The sequence below is a fragment of the Mobula hypostoma genome, chromosome 2 (assembly GCF_963921235.1).
Source record: "Mobula hypostoma chromosome 2, sMobHyp1.1, whole genome shotgun sequence".
Taxonomy (NCBI): Eukaryota; Metazoa; Chordata; class Chondrichthyes; order Myliobatiformes; family Myliobatidae; genus Mobula; species Mobula hypostoma.
The window spans coordinates 204,928,257-204,948,492 of NC_086098.1; positions in this window are offsets into that span (position 1 = coordinate 204,928,257).

A 20,236-nucleotide genomic window follows, 5' to 3' on the forward strand; every position below is an offset into this window, starting at 1 on the left:
CGGCAGAGGCTGACAAAAAGAAGCAAAGTGTAAGTGGAGTGGCAATTTTTTGGAGTCGACAGTGTTAGAGTGGTCAGGCTTTGGCTCAACTGACTTAGGCAAGGACAGAATCAGAATCAGGTTTATTATCATCGCCATATGTCGTGAAGTTTATTCACTTAGCAGAAGCAGTTCAATGCAATACACAATATAGAAGAAGAAGAATAAGAAAGAAAAATAAAATAATAATAATAATTAAATAAGTAGATCAATTACAGTATATTGAATAAATTAAAATACCTGTAAAAAACCAGAAATAATATATATTAAAAAAGTGAGGTAGTGTTCACTGGTTCAATGTCCATTTAGGAATCGGATGGCAGAGGGGAAGAAGCTGTTCCTGAATCACTGAGTGTGTGCCTTCAGGCTTCTGTACCTCCTACCTGATGGTAACAGTGAGAAAAGGGCATGCCCTGGTTGCTGGAGACCCTTAATAATGGACACTGCCTTTCTGAGACACTGCTCCTTGAAGATGTCCTGGGTGCTTTGTAGGCTAGTGCTCAAGATGGAGCCAACTAAATTTACAACCCTCTGAAGCTTCCTTCAGTCCTGTGCAGTTGCCCCCCACCCCCCCATATCAGACAGTGATGCAGCCTGTCAGAATGCTCTCCACGGTACATCTATAGAAATTGTTGAATGTATTTGTTGACATGCCAAATCTCTTTAAACTCCTAATGAAGTGTAGTCACTGTCTTGCCTTCTTTATAACTGCATTGATATGTTGGGACCAGGTTGGGTCCTCAGAGATTTTGACACCCAGTAACTTGAAACGGCTCACTCTCTTCACTCCTGATCCCTCTGCAAGGATTGGTATGCATTCCTTCCTGCTACCCTTCCTGAAGTCCACAGTCAGCTCTTTCATCTTACCGAAGTTGAGTACCAGGTTGTTGCTGCAACACCACTCCATTAGTTGGCATATCTCACTCCTGTACGCCCTCTCGTCTCCATCTGAGATTCTACCAATAATGGCTGTATTGTCAGCAAATTTATAGATGGTATTTGAGCTATGGCTAGCCACACAGTCATGTGTATATAGAGAGTAGAGCAGTAGACCAAGCACACATCCCTGAGGTGCACCAGTGTTGATCGTCAGCAAGGGGAAGATGTTATCACTAATCCGCACAGATTGTGGACTTCCGGTTAGGAAGTCGAGGATCCAATTGAAGAAGAAGGTAAAGAAGCCCAGGTTCTGTAACTTCTCAATCTGGATTGTGAGAATGATGGTATTAAATGCTGAGTTATAGTCAATGAACCTCATCCTGACATAAGTGTTTGTCTAAAGCCATGTGAAAAGCCATTGAGATTGCATCTGCTGTTGATCCATTGTGGCGATAAGCAAATTGCAATGGTCCAGGTCCTTGCTGAGGCAGGGGTTCAGTTTAGTCATGATCAACCTCTCAAAGCATTTCATCATTGTAGATGTAAGTGCTACCGGGCAATAGTCATTAAGGCAGCTCACATTATTCTACTTAGGCACTCGTATAATTGTTGCCTTTTTGAAGCAAGTGGGAACTTTCAACAGTAGCAGGGAGAGACCAAAAATGTCCTTGAATACTTCTGCCAGATGGTTGGCACAGGTTTTCAGAGCCTTACCAGGTACTCCATTGGGACCTTCCACCTTGCGAGGGTTCACCCTCTTTAAAGACTTGCAAACCCTGCCAGATTTTTCGTACATCCGATGTTGCCTCCAACGTCATTCAAAATTATCTCTTCACTCTTGAAGTAACCCTCTGCACATCATATCTGGTTTTCTGGTACAGACCTGGGTCACCAGACTTGAATGCCACAGACCTAGTCTTCAGCAGACAATGTACCTCCTGGTTCATCCATAGCTTTTGGTTTGGGAATGTACAGTAAGTCTTTGTAGGCACACACTCATCAACATAGTTTTTAATGAAGTTAGTAACAACAGCAGCATACTCATCCAGGTTCAAAGATGAGTCCCTGAATACAGTCCAGTCCACTGATTCAAAGTAGCCCTGTAAGTGGTCCGGTGTTTCCCTTGTTCAGGGGCAGGCTTTAAATGAGCTTCTAGTAAGCAGAAAAGCGGGATCTCCAGACTAGTAATCTCTGGATTTCTGCCTGTGCCACAAGCCAGTGAAAGTAAGAATAGGATGATTTGGCAGATGAATATGTGGCTGAGGAAATGGTGCAGGGGGCAAGATTTTAGATTTCTGGATCCTTGGGATCTCTTCTAGGGAATGTGTGACCTATACAAAAAGGACAGGCCACACCTGAACCTAAGGGGGACCAACATGCTTGTGAGGAGGGTTTCTAGAGCTGTTGGGGAGGTTTTAAATGAATTTGGCAGGGGAATGAAAGCCCGAGTGATAAGGCTGAGGATGGAGAAATTGGTATAGATATGGATACAGCGTGCCGTGAAACTATGAGAAAGGACAGGCAGATGATAGGGGAAAATTGCAGTCAATCAATTAAGTTGAAGAGCAACACATGGGCAAAATCAAAAAGGGTGATGAATACAGGACGGAATATGTTGTATTTGAATGCACAGAGTATATGGAATAAGACAGATGATCTTGTAGAGCTGTTAGAGTTTGCCAGGTATGCCATTGTGTGCATTACTGAGTTGTGGCTGAAAGATTATATTTGAGAGCTTAACATCAAAGGACATGTATTGTATCTAAAGGACAGCTAGGTAGGCAGAAGGGGTGGAGTTGCTCTCTTGGTAAAGAAAAATAAAAATCAAATCCTTAGAAGGAGGCAGCATGGGATTGGAAGATGTTCAATGCTTGTGGTTAGAGTTAAAAAACTGCAAAGGTAAAAAGACCCTGATGGGAATTATACACCAAACAGTAGCTAGGATGTGGGATACAAATTACAATAGGAGATAGAAAAGGCATGTAAAAAGGGCAATGTTAAGACGGTCATGGAGGATTTCAATATGCAGGTAGATTGAGAAAATTAGGTTGGTGCCTATAGTTCAGCACTCTAGGGTAAAGCCAATTCTGGATTGGCTGTTGTGTAATGAAACACATTTGATTAGGAAGCTTATGATAAAGGAAACTTTAGGAGTCAGTAATCATGACATGATGGATTTCACCCTGCTGTTTAAGAGGGAGAAGATAAAGTCTGATGTATTAGTATTCCAGTGGAGTAAAGGGAATGACAGAGGCATGAGAGAGGACCAATCATAAACAAGAGAAAATCTGCAGATGCTGGAAATCTACAGTGTGTGTTGCATGAGAGAGGAGCTGGCCAAAGTTAATCGGAAGGGGACACCAGTAGGGAAAACAGCAATGGCTGGAGTTTCTGGGAGCAATTTGGAAGGCAGAGGATAGATACGTCCCAAAGACAAAGTTTTATTCTAAAGGGAGGGTGGCATAAATATTGCTAAGGGAAGTCAAAGACAACTTAAAAGGAAAAGAGAGAGCATATAATATAGCAAAATTAATGGGAAGTTAGAGGATTGGGAAACTTTTAAAGACCAAGAGAAAGCACCTAAAAAAGCCATAAGGAGAGACAACATGAAATATGAAGGGAAGATAGCGAATAATATGAAAGGGATACCAAAAGTATTTTTTTCAGATACATAAAGAGTGAAAGAGAAGTGAGGGGGTATATCAGAATGTTGAAATATGATGATGGAGAGGTAGTAATGCGGGACAAAGAAATGATGGACAACTTAATAAATATTTTGCATCCATCTCCACTATGGAAATCACTAGCAGTATGCCAGAACCTTGAAACTGCAGAAGTGAATGTATTTGCTATTAATAAGGAAGAGGTGCTTGGGAAGCTGAAAGGTCTGAAGGTAGGTAAGTCACCTGGACTGGATGGACTACACCCCAGGTTTCTGAGAGTAGTAGCTGAAGGGATTGTGGAGGCATTAGTAATGATCTTTCAAGATCACAAGTTTCTGAAATGGTTCCAGAGGACTGGAAAATTGAAAATGTCACTCAATTATTTAAGAAGGAAGGGAGGGAGAAAAAGAGGAAATTATAGGAAGTTAGTCTGACTTCAGTGCTTGAGAAGGTGTTGGAGTCCATTATTAAGGATGAAGCATGGAGGTAATTGGAGGCACATGATTAAATAGGTCCAAATCAACATGTTTTCTTTCAGGCAAATTCTTGCCTGAAAAACTATTGGAATTCTTTGAGGAGATAACAAGCGCAATAGACAAAGAAGTCATTGGATGTGTTTTACTTGAATTTTCAGAAAGCCTTTGATAAGGTGCCACACACAAGACTGCTTAACAAGATTAGAACCCATGGTATTACAGGAAAGATACTAACATAGGCTGATTGGTAGGAGGCAAAGAGCAGGAATAAAGGGTTTTTTTTTCTGGTAGGCTGCCAGTGACTAGTGTTGTTCCACAAGGACCATTTATTTTCATGTTAGATGTCAATGATTTAGATGATGGAATTGGTGGCTTAGTGCCCAGGTTTGTAAATGATACAAAGAGGGTCAGGTAGTGTTGAGGAAGCAGGGAGTCTGCAGAAGAACTTATACAGATTAAGAGAATGGGCAAAGAAGTGGCAGATGGGAATGTTGGGAATTGTATGGTCATGCTCTTTGGTAGAAGGAATTAAGGCATAAACATAGAAGGCAGATAATTCAAAAATCAGAGGTGCAAAGGAATTTGGGAGTCCTTGGTCAAGTTTCCCCAAAGGTTAACTTGCAGGTTGGGTCATGGTAAGGAAGGCAAGTGCAATGTTAGCATTCATTTCAAGAGGACTAAAATACAAGAACAAGGATGTAATGCTGAGGCATTATAAGGAGATTGCACGTGGAGTATTGTGAACAGTTTTGAGCCCCTTATCTAAGAAAAGATGTGTTGGCATCAGAGTGGGTCCAGAGGAGGTTCAGGAGAATGATTTCAGGAATGAATAGGTTAACATAGTGTATGAGGAGTGTTTGATGGCTCTGGATCTGGACTCGCTAGAGTTTAGAAGAATGAGATGAATTCTTTTAGAAATGTATCGAATATTGAAATGCCTAGATAGAGTGAATGTGGAGAGGATGTTTCCTTTACTTGGTGGGTCTAGAACTAGAATAGAGGGACATCCATTTAAAACAGAGATGAGGAGGAATTTCTTTAGCCAGAGGGTAGTGAATCTATGGAATTCATTGCCACAGACAGCTGAGATGCACTGGGTATATTTAAAACAAAAGAAGATAGCCTCTGAGTAGTTTTGCTGGGCATCAAAGAAGGTAGGAGAATGGCATTGAGAGGGATAACCAATCAGTTGTGATGGGATGGTGCTGCCAACTCATTTGGCTGAATGGGCTAATACTGCTCCTATCCTTATGATTTTTACACCAGTTCTATTGTAAAGTCAGTTTTAAATGAGATGTACATTTTTTTTTAAGAACACAAAATGAACTTAACTAAGGTAACCTTTCACAGAAAATATTTTAAAATTTCACTCTCTAGGTTATATATACCTTCTGAAATATGGCAAGATTAAAAAGGGTGGCATGGTAGAGTAGTGGTTAGCAGAAAACTTACAGTACAGGCAACCCAGGTTCAGTTCCCTCCACTACCTGTAAGGAGTTTGCTTGTTCTCCGTGTGACCATGTGGGTTTCCTCTGGGAGCTCCACTGTCCTTGCACAGTCCAAAGATGTACTGATGGGTAGGTTAATTAGCCATTATAAATTTTCCCGTGATTAGGCGAGGACTAAATCAGGGGATTGCTGGGCAACGAGGCTCAAATGACTAGAAGGGCCTATTCCATCCTGTATTTCAATCAACAATCAATAAATAAATAAATAGTAAGACTTTTGCTCCTTCGAGCTAGCTCTGCTAATCAATGGTCAATCATTCAAATTCAAAGCCCTGATTTTACTTTCTCTTTATGTCCTTTGACCCATTTAGTTGTAGTATTATATCTAACTCCTGGGATATTTATAATGATTTCGCCAACAGCCTTCTGTGGTTTGAGAATTCCACTGCTTTACTGGTCTTCTCATCTCAGTTCTAAATGACTAAATTTGTGTTGTTGGACAGTGACCCTTGATTCTGGTCTTCTCTACCACTGGCACCATTTTTTTACTGTATCTAATATCTCCACCTCTATCATTATAAGTTTCAATGAGACCCCATTTTATTCTCCTAAATTCTAGTGAAGATCCTAAGATCTCTCAATACATCAATTCTGCCTTCCCAAAAATCAATCTGGTGCACCCACATTATACCTCCCCCATAACAAAAACATCTTTCATCAAAATTGAAGATATGATCTCAATGCACAATAGTAATAAGCATTCCTGCTTCCAAACTCAAATCATCTCAATAGGAAAGTCAACAGTTGTCTTCTTAACTACTTGTTGCCCTAGCCGTTTATTTTCAACAGCTGGTGCATAAGTACGTTCATGTCTTGTTGCACATTCACCTTTCCCTAATTTGTCACTGTTCTGATAATAGCCAGTGAGGGCTATTTCATATTTACCACCATGGTGCTGTAACTGCCATTCATTTGCCAACTCACTCAATTTGTCAGACACCTCCTGGTGTCTCTCCGTATCTGGATCATTGCTCCTACTTCAACCCATCTTTATGGTGTCTGTAGTCTTGCAAATACTGCATTTAATTCCCTCAACTAAACCATTAACATACAGTATATGTTAAGTAGCTTGGGCCCAATCCCTGAACCTTCCGGTACTCCACTAGCCATTTACAACCATTCAGAAAAGGACCCTTTTATCCCTTATCTTTATTTTCTCTTTGTTAACCAGCTTTAGTCCATGACAGTACATTACCATAATCCCATGTCCTCTAATTTTACACACCAATCTCTTATGTGTGTTCTTATTAAAAGCTTTCTGAAAGATCGAATATTTCACCCTCCCATACTTAGGAGTGGATCCAGAGTCCAGAGTCCAAAGAGTGTCAGAATATGATCATCATTGCATCCACTGTTTAAGTATCAATTCAATGAGCTATGAGCCTGTTAGGCCTAAGGTACTTATAAGACTTCAATCCTAGCAATTTCCCTAACACCAATTCCCTACCAACACTGAATTCCTGTCTCTCTCTCTCACCCTGCTTAGGTTCTTTAACATTACTAGGGGATTATTTATATTTATTGAGAATAAAGACCCAAAAGAGTTGCTCAATTGGTCTACTTTTCTTTTTATTCCTCAATTGGCCTATTTTATTTCATTCCTTATTATTAATTCCCCAGTTTCAATATCTGTCTTTAACAATCTTTATGTCATCAGATAATCTATGAAAGTTTTTTAGTTGGTCTTAATATTTCCTATAAACTTATTTCCTTATTCTGTTACCTCCTCTCTTAAATAATCTCGGTCTGCCTTTGCAATGATTTGAACTGTTCACAATTCTAAACATTTACTGCTTTTTCAGAGCAATTTATGTGCTTTCTCCATGCATATAATACTACGTCTGTTTTCCCTTATTTGCATGGTAGAACCAACTTTGAGTGTTTCATTTTGACAGGAATGAACCATTGTAATAATTTTCTTCTTAATTTTCTAAATGTTCTTCATTGCTGATCCACACATCAATTCTATAAGTAATGTTCCCCAATCTATCTTACCCAATTCTCATCACATAATCCACTTCACTTAAATTATGACTCTCATCTCAGAATCTTAAACACAAGAGATTCTGCAAAAGCTGCGTATCCAGGGCAACCCACACAATATGCTGGAGGAACTCAGCAGGTCAGGCACCATCAATGGAGAAAAATAAAGAGTCACTTTTCTGGCTTCTTCCCCCTGCTTTCTCAGTCCTGATGAAGGGCTTCAGCTGGAAAGCCTATCTCTTCATTCCTCTCGAGGGATGCTGCCTGACTTGCTGAATTCCTCCAGCATTTTGTGTGTGCATCTCAGAATCTACTATGTCACTCACTAATTTAACCTAAGATTCAATCATATTTTGGCCACTCTTCCTCAAAGGGCTTTGCACAAGAAGACTTATAATTCTTTATCATTATACATTACCCAGTCTAGAATGTTCTGCTCTCTAGTTGGTAGCCAATGTTGATCAGGATATGATTCAGTGTGTACTCTGGATTCTTCTTCTACAGGATTGCACTAACTTGACTTGCCCAGTCTATGATATGTGTAAAATAAAGTCATCAATGATATTCCAATCATATAAGTCTTCAATATTAAATTTGCAAATGACACCACTGTTGTTGGTGAAATTTGAGATGACAATGTCGAAGCGTACAAGAGTAAGCTATATTGTTTGGTTGAGTGGTGCTACAACAGCTTTGCACTCAACATCAGCAATACTATGGAATTGTTTGTGGACATTAGCAAGGGAAAGTCAGGAGAACACACATCCGTCATCATTGAGGGATCTGTGATGAAAAGCAAATGGCTTTAACTTCCTGAGTGACAACCCCAGCAAGGTCCTGTCTCAGATTCAACACGTTGATGCAATCATGGAGAAGACACACCAGTGGCTCTAATTCATTAGGAGCTTAAGGAAATTTGGTGTGCTACCAAAGACTCTTGTTGATTTCTATAATACACAATGGAGAGCATTCTAAATGGTTGTATCACAGTATGAGATGTAATCTCCAATGCAGATTTCTATAACATACAATGGAGAGCATTCTGAATGGTTGTATCACAGTATGAGATGTAATCTCCAATGCAGATTTCTATAATACACAATGGAGAGCATTCTGAATGGTTGTATCACAGTTTGCAATGTAGTCTCCATTGCAGATTTCTATAATACACAATGGAGAGCATTCTAAATGGTTGTATCACAGTTTGCAATGTAGTCTCCATTGCAGATTTCTATAATACACAATGGACAGCATTCTAAATGGTTGTATCACAGTATGAGATGTAGTCTCCAATGCAGATTTCTATAATACACAATGGAGAGCATTCTAAATGGTTGTATCACAGTTTGCAATGTAATCTCCAATGCAGATTTCTATAATACACAATGGAGAGCATTCTAAATGGTTGTATCACAGTATGCAATGTAGTCTCCAATGCAGATTTCTATAATACACAATGGAGAGCATTCTAAATGGTTGTATCACAGTATGAGATGTAGTCTCCAATGCAGATTTCTATAATACACAATGGAGAGCATTCTAAATGGTTGTATCACAGTTTGCAATGTAGTCTCCATTGCAGATTTCTATAATACACAATGGAGAGCATTCTAAATGGTTGTATCACAGTTTGCAATGTAATCTCCAATGCAGATTTCTATAATACACAATGGAGAGCATTCTAAATGGTTGTATCACAGTTTGCAATGTAGTCTCCATTGCAGATTTCTATAATACACAATGGAGAGCATTCTAAATGGTTGTATCACAGTATGAGATGTAGTCTCCAATGCAGATTTCTATAATACACAATGGAGAGCATTCTAAATGGTTGTATCACAGTTTGCAATGTAGTCTCCATTGCAGATTTCTATAATACACAATGGAGAGCATTCTAAATGGTTGTATCACAGTTTGCAATGTAATCTCCAATGCAGATTTCTATAATACACAATGGAGAGCATTCTAAATGGTTGTATCACAGTTTGCAATGTAGTCTCCATTGCAGATTTCTATAATACACAATGGAGAGCATTCTAAATGGTTGTATCACAGTATGAGATGTAGTCTCCAATGCAGATTTCTATAATACACAATGGAGAGCATTCTAAATGGTTGTATCACAGTTTGCAATGTAATCTCCAATGCAGATTTCTATAACATACAATGGAGAGCATTCTAAATGGTTGTATCACAGTTTGCAATGTAATCTCCAATGCAGATTTCTATAATACACAATGGAGAGCATTCTAAATGGTTGTATCACAGTATGAGATGTAGTCTCCATTGCAGATTTCTATAATACACAATGGAGAGCATTCTAAATGGTTGTATCACAGTTTGCAATGTAGTCTCCAATGCAGATTTCTATAATACACAATGGAGAGCATTCTAAATGGTTGTATCACAGTATGCAATGTAGTCTCCAATGCAGATTTCTATAATACATAATGGAGAGCATTCTAAATGGTTGTATCACAGTATGCGATGTAGTCTCCAGTGCACCGGTAGGTATACAAGCAGTTACAGAGGGTTGTTGATTCAGCCAACTCAATCACAAGCACAACCCTCCCTGCCATCAAGGACATCTACAAGAGGCGATGCCTCAAGAAGGCAGCATCCTTCATTAAACACCTGCACCAGACACAATAGATGACCACAGCAGGTTCACAGGTTTGTTTGGGGCCCTGTATAGAGGTGCGGGGGGGGGGGGGGAGGGAGAGGTAAATGGGCAGGTGTAGCACTTTGGCCAGTTGCAGGGATAAGTGCTACATCTGCCCATTCACCTCCGCCCCTACCTCCATTTAGGGCCCCAAGGAGTTCTTCCAGATGAGGCAGCATTTCACCTGCAAATATGCTGGAGTTGTCTATTGCGTCCAGTGCTCCCACTGCAGCCTCCTCTACATTGGTGAGGCCCATTGTAAATTGGGACACTGGTTAATTGAGCACCTCCACTCTATCGGCCAAAAACAAAACTTCCCGGTAGCCAAGCATATTTAATCCAATTTCCATTCCCATTCTGACATGATGGTTTATAGCCTCCTTTTGTGCCACGATGAGGCCACCCTCAGGGTGCAGGAGCAACACCTTATATTCCATCTGTTAGCCTCCAACCTAATGACATCAATATCGATTTCTCCTTCCAGTAAAACAAATTTCCTTCCCCTTCCCTCTTCTTCTATTCCCCACTCTGATCTCTTACCACTTCTCCGCTGTTTATCACCCCCCCCCCCGCCCCTGGGCTACCCTCCTTCCTCTTTCCCTTTCTCCCATGGTCAACTCTGCTGTCCTAACAGATTTCTTCCTCTCCAGCTCTTTCCCTTTCTTACCCATCCGGATTCACCTGTCACCTTCCAGCTGTCCTCCTTCCCCTCTCCCCAACTTTTTATTGTGTAATCTTTCCCTTTCCCTTCCAGTGAAAAAGGGTCTCAGCCCAAAAACATCAACTGTTAATTCATTGCCTGACCTGCTGATTTCCTCCAGCATTTTGTATGTGTTGCTTTGCATTTCCGGCATCTGCAAAATTTGTCATGTTTATGATCATCTCATCCAGCCTATCCTCCTGACGTTGGAAGTAGATTTGGAATTCCTACCTTTGATATCCTGCTTTTTAATTTATTCTCTAACTCCTTAAGTTCATCTTTCATCTTGGAAGGCCCCCGTACCCAGCTCACAGCTACAATGATAAGGTTTCAATCATCAGCTCTGATGCTGTCTATATGGGGGTTATACATTCACCCTGTGACCACACAGGTTTTCCCTGGGTGCTCCATTTCCTTCCCACGTGAGAAGTGGCCACTGAATACTGTCCCTAATGTGTCAGCGAGCATTAGAAGCAGTGGAAATTGAGAAGAATAAAAAATAGGGATTTGAGTAAATGGATGTTTCGTGGTCAGGAAAGATTTGATGGGCTGATGAGACCGTTTAAATGTTGGGTGAACTTACGAATCTCTTCTTTAACCTACTGGAAATGAGTTATATAAATGCCATTAAGATCTATAATTGCCAAATAACATAATCCTGACACAGAGTTAAAAAAATCAAATTACAGAGGACATGTATTCACAAGTCCAATACACTTAGCCCAGAGTATTGAATTGCTTCCATTGACCTTTCTCAAGGAATGTGCATATGACTGGCAATATCTATGGAACAGGTATCAATGTGTCAAATAAACAATCTCTTTTCATATTTTCCATATAAATGCTCTCAGAAAATAAAATTACTTTACATCATGTCACCTGATATCCAGGTTGTGTTTCAGTGTTTGTTTTTGGGCCAGACCCAGGGCCAGATCCAAGGGGTCAGAGAAGATGTGCATTGATAAGCAAGGGCATTGTTCCATCAAGTAATTTACATATACTATGACATCTTGGATATCTTTGCTGTGCACATTCCACCCTAACCTTAAGGATGCATAAGCATGCTCCCCTGAAAGAGGTCAAATTTAAATTCTTCCAATAAGCCCTTGTTTGAACATTAACAATTCAATTTTAGAAGGACTGCATCATGATTTGCTGAAGCTCAATGCAGCCAGCACAAAAGATTTGAAGGAAAGACTGGATTCCAAGGCCCTGCTGCCATGAAGAAGCCATTCAGACACCTTTGAAAGAAGGTGTTGAAAGAAGAAACATCAATGACAATGTAAGTAGAACGCAAACAACAGGAATTCTGCAGATGCTGGAAATTCAAGCAACATACATCAAAGTTGCTGGTGAAACCAGCAGGCCAAGCAGCATCTGTAGGAAGAGGTGCAGTCGACGTTTCAGGCCGAGACCCTTCGTCAGGACTAACTTAAGTAAGTAGAATGCATTGGTTTGATGGAACAAGGAATATATTTATTTGAATGCACATTGAATATAAAGAAAGCCATGAACTGCTTGTACTTGTATATATTTCTATAAATGAAGTTTATATTTAAAATTAACAAATGTAAATTAATTTACTAGACTAGTTATGTACCATAAAACAGGCTAAATATATCTGATCAGATGGCGCTGAGCTGAAACAGCCGTCAATGTTGTTGCTCAGACTTTGTTGTCGAGAGGTTCTGGAGGCAGCACAAGGTGGTAGGGATCAAGTTATGGTTTGGGGAAAGAGACCATGATGCACTCCTAGAAAACATTTTATTAAACAAAATTTTATAAATTGAAAATCTGAGCTAAATGTGCTGTAGGCATTTTGATACAGGGAATTTCTATATGTAGAGCGTAGCACTCTAGTCATTACAGTGAAAAATAGATTCTTAAATTGAAGAATTATACCCCAAAATTCAGTGGAATTTTGGCAAAATATCATAAATCAAAATTAATGAAGTGGGTAAACCTGTGTTATGTTATCTCATAAATGAAGCAGATAAAAATGTTCCGTATACCCTTTGATAACCACCACTAGAGGGCATATGGCACCTATTTGTCTTTCAGAATCCAGTCATATCATTCCTTGTGGCTCAGACCACCATAGTTAACATAAGTGGTAATTGAATCAACATTTGCAACTTCATATTTAAACAAAATTAAAATTCCATGCCATATTTCACATCTGTGAACATGATGGCTGGTTCTTCGCTTGTGAAGATCAGGAGGGAAGAAGGGCCCTCAGGAGTGACGGCACAATTGTTGGTGACTGTTGAGGCCAATTCCAAATCTGCAGAATCTTGGAACAGTGGGGACGTAGAAACAGCTGGGATATGGATGCTCAAGTAGTAGGATCCTTCCTTCACCTCCTCTTCTCTTCAACAGTCACTCTTCTGGATTCCTCAGAATTCTTGGCTGCTCCATAGATCCATGTTCTCCAGTAGTCTCTGTCACAAGCCAGATGCTGCCATTTATTGACTTTGATATTTGCCTGAGAGAGCTGCTGTTAAATTGGGCTTTGTACCTCTTGCACGGGGTACCACAATCTCTCTTGCCCTGAGAGAGTTCTCCGTAGAGTACTGCTTTCAGTAACCTGGAGTTGTTCATGCGAACCATGTGGCCTGACCGTACTAATACTAAAGAGCATGGGTGTTGGGACTTGGCTCTGGAGTGTCTACATTTTGGTTGTTACGAGAGACAAAGATTCGGCTTGGGATTTATGGCACATGTGTGTATATATGGTATTAAGTAGCCATTGAGGACAATAATTTATACTAAGCTATTGATTGTTTGAGTTGGGCAGAATAGGCAGTTCATATAAATCTGGATTAAAAGTGGTGGATAAACTCAATGGCCAGTTTATTAGCTACCTCCTGTACCTAATGACTGTATGTTCATGGTTTTCTGCTGCTGTAGCCCATCCACTTCAAGGTTCAATATACTGTATATTCAGAGATGTTCTTTTACATACCACTGCTGCAATGTGTGGTTATTTGAGTTACTGTCACTTTCCTGTCAGCTTGAACATTCTCCTTGAGATCTCTCATTAACAAAGCATTTTGCCCATAGAAATGCCACTCACTAGATGTTTTTTTTAATTTTCACACCTTTCTTTGTAAACTCTAGGGACTGGTGTGTGTGAAAAACAACCCAGGAAATCAGTCATTTCTGAGATACTCAGACCACCCCATCTGGCGCCAACAATGGAAGTAACTTAGATCACATTTCTTCCCCATTCTGATGTTGGTCTGAACAACAACTGAACCTCTTGACCCTTATGCTTTTATGTATTGAGTTGTTGCCACAAGATTGGCTGATTAAATATGTTCATTAACAAGTAGATGTACAGGTGTTTCTATTAAAATGGCCACTGAGTTTATTTGAAAGCTCAAAGCACCAATTAATTGATGTTTAGATTGACAACCATGCCATGTCAGAATTTCAATTTTGGCCGATAGATATAACTAAAGATATAACTACTGATGTGTGACAGAAGCATTGAACATCACAGACCTCACATCCATTTTTAACAGCTAGCAAATGTTTTAAAAACTTTTTTGAACCTGTGGAATCAAAGGTGGAAACATTTAACTTACTATACATTGTGGAAAATATTTTCACCTCAATGCCAAACATCTATTGGCAGTGAATGGATAATAATATTATTCAATTTGTAGAAAAATTCCAATGTAAGGAAAGAAATCTTACTTTCAAATGCATTTTATTTTTAAAATTGCTTTTTAGGAATGGAGACGCAGATAAAAGCAGGTTTTTTGAAAAGCTAAAGATGGTCTTCCTGCTTGAACTTGAGTCCTTTACGCTGATGCCTCTCCCATGATTATGTTTGGTTAGTTGTCCCAGGATCTTTCTCAATGACAGTAAAGGAACATGGTAGATGTCAGGTCAGGAGGAGAGGGTGGATGTGAGCTTGCTATTCTTTTTCTTCGTTGGAATAGCTGAGAGGTTTGCAGGAGCGAGCTATTTATTGTGTGACATTAATACATTTCATATAAAGAACTTGTTTACATCGATACATAGAGATCAATGTGATTGTAAGTTAGTAATCTAATCAACGGTATCATACATTGCATCATGAATCACAAGTGAAATTCATGAGATCTGATAATCATTCAAACTTGCAGAATGTAATCTCCTATTCCAGTATGGCTAATAAATATATATCCATATATGTAGATATGTTTAATAAGAAAAACTTCTCAGAAAGCGCTGTATCTCTTGGGTATATCAAAATGGAGCAGGTTTTCACAGCATGACAGGGTCCTTCAGGTGGAGAATTGTAAGGAATTAATTACTTTCAGATAAATAAAATGAAACCTGAAGGAAACTGGCTTTGCACTTGACACTGTTACTTATCTGTAAGTAAACCTTACAAGACACACTTGAATAAATTTATATTCCATATGTGGAGCAATGAAAAATATCAAGAAATCCCAAAATCAACCACCTAGAATGATTGCATTAGCTGCTGGCTGTTGTACTGAAGACCTGCACTCAAGTACTAGCCATGCCTCTTACCAAGATGTTCCAGTACAGTTACAACACAGCCATCGACTTAATACTGTGTAATATTGTTCACAAAAAAAAACAGGAATAATCTAGTTATTGTCCAATCAGAAAAGTAACATGAGCTTTTTTTTTATTTATTGAAATACAGTGTGCAATAGGCCCTTCTGGTCCTTCTAGTCACAGAGGTATAACAACCTATGATTTAACCCTAGCTTCATCATGGGACAATTCACAATGACTAATTAATCTACCAAATTGTATTTCTTTGGACTGTGGGAGAAAACCAGAGCACCCGGAGGAAACCTATGCGGTCACGGAGAGAACTTACAACCTCCTTACATTCAGCAGTGGGAATTGAACCCAGGTTGATAGTACTGCAAAGTGATGTGCTAACCACTATGCTACCTGTATTGTTAACAGTGCCACACAAAAATCTACTCACGAGTGCTCAGTTCAGGTTTAGCCAAGACTATTTTCATTCAAATCTCATGACAGCAAATGGATCAAGGAAATGAATTCTGGAGACGACGGGAGAGTGACTACCCTTGACATCATGGCAACATTTATCCAAGTGTAGCATAAAAGAGCCCTGGTAAAATCAAAGTCATCAAGACAAAACAACACAATAATTGGAGTCATCCCTTGCACAGTTGAAGTCAATTATCTTAGTCCCAGGGCATCACTGTAGGAGCTTCTCAGGATCATGTCAAGCCCCACATTACCTTCAACAATGACCTTCTTTCCATTATAGGTCAAGAAGAGGAAAGTATTGTGCAATATTTAGTTTCAAACATGAGTCCTTAGCAAATGAAGCAGCCTGTGTCTGCATGTAGCAAAACTAGATAACATTCAATACCGGCAAAACATTCAGACATGGGTTGATCAATCACACATAACATTGCTGCATAGATAGGGTGGACAGCCAGCACCTTTTCCTCAGGTGACCAGTATCCATTAATAGTTCAATAGTTCCATTTAATATTCAAGAAATGTATACAGTATACATCCTGAAATTCTTTTTCTTTGCAGATATCCACAAAACATAAGAATGGCCCAAAGTATGACTAACAGTTAAAATGTTTGAACCCCAATGCCCTCCTGATTCCTCCCTCCCATGCACAAGCAACAGCAAAGCAACGACCCTCTCCAACCCCTACCTCTTCTGCAAAAGGTATCCGCACCCTCCACCCACCAAGACCATGATCTGCAGTACAACGAAAACTAATCATTCACCCAACAATTTGACATGCCACAGGCTCCCTCTCTCTCTCACTAATAAAGGGAAAAAGAAGTGTCCCCTTTCACAGCGAGAGGAGAGACATAATAAAATAACTCACAGTTTGAGGATAAGGGGGAAGCCTTTTAGGACTGAGATTAGGAAAAACTTCTTCACACAGAGAGTGGTGAATCTGTGGAATTCTCTGCCACAGGAAACAGTTGAGGCCAGTTCATTGGCTATATTTAAGAGAGAGTTAGATATGGCCCTTGTGGCTACGGGGATCAGGGGGTATGGAGGGAAAGCTGGTGCAGGGTTCTGAGTTGGATGATCAGCCATGATCATAATAAATGGCGGTGCAGGCTCGAAGGGCCGAATGGCCTACTCCTGCACCTATTTTCTATGTTTCTATGTTTCTAGTTAGAGTGTTAAAGTCTGTTGCATCGCTTTTTTTCTCAGTTCTGTGACCCAAGAATCGGCATCAATATTTTACCCGCCAACAAGAGAGAGCACAATTCACCAAGTACACAGCTTCCGACAGCTGATCCACTGTTCCCAATGTTCCGTTCTCTCCCACGACGCTTCAGTCGCCAACACGGGCTCATTATCAGCCCGTCCACAGGCTTGTGAAACCTTATAACCCTGGAGGTGCTCTCGTTTTCTAGGCTACATCCTTGGAATATCAAAAAGCAGCCGGCCGTGAGTGGATCCCTCCACTGCAAAGAACCGAAGCCTGAGTGTCACTCCAGGCCAGGGTCTTCCACAGAACCCCTTCCACCCTGAAAAGAAAAAGGAGAGACATCAAAGATAGAAATTAAAATGTTTTAGTGGATAACATGAAGGAGTCGCAATTTAACACCATCATGACTCTCCCTCTATCTGTTAGTCTTGCGACACCATGGATCTGCACCTGGAAAGTCTTCGCTCTCCAGGGCGCAGGCCTGGACAAGGTATGGAAGATCAGCAGTTGCCCATGCTGCAAGTCTCCCCTCTCCACGACACTGATGTTGTCCAAGGGAAGGGCATTAGGACCCATGCAGCTTTGCACCAGTGTCATCGCAGAGCAATGTGTGATTAAGTGCCTTGCTCAAGGACACAACACGTTCCCTCGGCTGGGGCTCAAACTCACAACCTTCAGGTCGCTAGTCCCATGCCTTAACCACTTGGCCACGTGCCCACACACACTCTTCCTCCACCTACGCAATAAATCACTACAAGTGCTAGACTCTGAAGCCATAAACAAACCACTGGAGGAACAAAATTGATCAAGGAGCATTTGTGGAGGCAGTTCAGGTCAAGGTCTCTGCATAAGCACTGATTGTGTAGAGGGGAGACAGTCAGTATAAAGAGATGAGAGAGAGGAGTGAGGAAGGGGTTGGTAGATGATAGGTAGCAACAAATAAGGATAAAAGGAAAGTAGGCAGAGTCAGATACAGGACAGGTGAGTTTAGAGACTTAAGCTGGTGGGTGACATGGAGGAAAATAAGGAAAAATGGTTAAGTAGATGGAGCAAAGGGATAGGGAAGGTAAATGCAGAGGGTCGACGGTTATAAGTGAAACCACATAAGGGAGGGTTGATGGGCAGATGGAACCATGTGGAAGATGTGTTAGGAAGAGTAGGCCATGGAACAATAAACTCAGGTGGATTGGTGTGTTGGTGATGGGCAGACAGAACCAGTTAGGGCTGAGTAACAAATCAAGATAAAGGTGTTGGGAATAGAAACAGTGAGCAAAGGTATTGTTCTTGCCGTTGGGTATGAACTCTACCTGCATTACTTGCCCATTGATATTTTGATATACATTGGATGCCAGTTAATTGAGCCATTTGTTAATCAGGGAAACCACTTATTTGGGAAAACTCTTGAAGAACAAAAACTAATCCAGAACATAGCTGGGATTTTGCTCATCCATTTGAGACACTATGCCACTTACCTGGAGCAGGAGATTTGTTGCCGGACAGTTTCTAACTAGGGTCAGTCATCTGATCCAGTGTGACCACCAGCCACTACACAGCCGCTTAAAGGAAACAGTTTTTAAATAACACACATAAAAGTTGCTGGTGAGCGCAGCAGGCCAGGCAGCATCTCTAGGAAGAGGTGCAGGCGACGTTTCAGGCCGAGACCCTTCGTCAGGACTAACTGAAGGAAGACTTCACTCTTCATCAGGACTAACTGAAGGAAGACTCCACTCTTCCTTCAGTTAGTCCTGATGAAGGGTCTCGGCCTGAAACGTCGACTGCACCTCTTCCTAGAGATGCTGCCTGGCCTGCTGCGTTCGCCAGCAACTTTTATGTGTGTTGCTTGAATTTCCAGCATCTGCAGAATTCCTGTTGTTTGAGTTTTTAAATAACATTAGTTGCATGTGTTCTTCTACAAAAGCAGTGATTTTTGTCACCTATAGTTGATGAGAAATAAGCGGTAAGACAAAACAAATCTATTTTGCTCAATGCGGTTTCAGGCATTCAGGCTTCGAGATGCCAGGAAAGGCTGGGAGTAAAAATGAAACAATTTCCCTACTTCAACAAGTTAGGCAGTATGAAGAATTTGAAGGCATTGACAATCATCTTGAATGTTACAATGAAAATGAAGATTTGGAGGATGCAATTGTTGAAGGCATTGTATGATGGCAGTCCATTATCTGTGCTAGATGTCTGCGCTGATTTTGTTCATTTACAATCAACCAAAATAACACAGCACTAGATTCTTTTTCTAACATAAGTAATATTAGCAGCACTTGAGATACATTTGCCATAGCTCTGAAGTGTTAACATAAGGTAGTTTATCTTTATCTGGGAGTCAGTTCAGTGACAGAATTTTGGTAGATGTGGGCACACAATTTCATGGACTAAAGAGAGAGAAACTTCTTTAAATGCTATAACATGTAGCATCAACTGTAAATCTATCTTTCTCTATCTATCGTGTTTGAATTACATGGCATTCAGTTGAAAATTGTTTCCCCTTTAGCCTATAGCTAGGCAGACAGAATATCATCCTTATCTGTGTTATCTGCAGACATGAAAGCTCCTTTTTTAGATCAATAGACATTTGTGAATAATCTTGTGAATTGACTGATAATGTCAGACAGTTCAAGAATAATTATTTCATGAGCAATTCACAGCATAATTGATTCAGTAATAGAGGTTTACTTGTGCAGACTGACCAGGTTAATTCTTAAGATATTACTTTTTCCAAGGTAGTTTTTCTCTGTTAAATAAATTCATATTAGAAATAACACACACAAAATGCTGGTAGAGCACAGCAGGCCAGGCAGCATCTACAGGCAGAGGTACAGTCGATGTTTTGGGCCGAGACCCTTTGTCAGGACTAATTGAAAGAAGTAATAGTAAGAGGTATGAAAGAGGGAGGGGGAGGGGGAGATCCGAAATGATAGGAGAAAACAGGAGCGGGAGGGATGAAGCTAAGAGCTGGGAAGTAGATTGGCTAAAGGGAAACAAAGCTGGAGACACAGGAGAAAGAAAGGGGGGAGGGGAGCACCGGAGGAAGATGGAGAGTAGGCAAGGAGTGATTGTGAGAGGGAAAGAGAGAGAGAAAAAAGGGGGGGGGGAGAGAAAAAAAGAATAAATGAATAA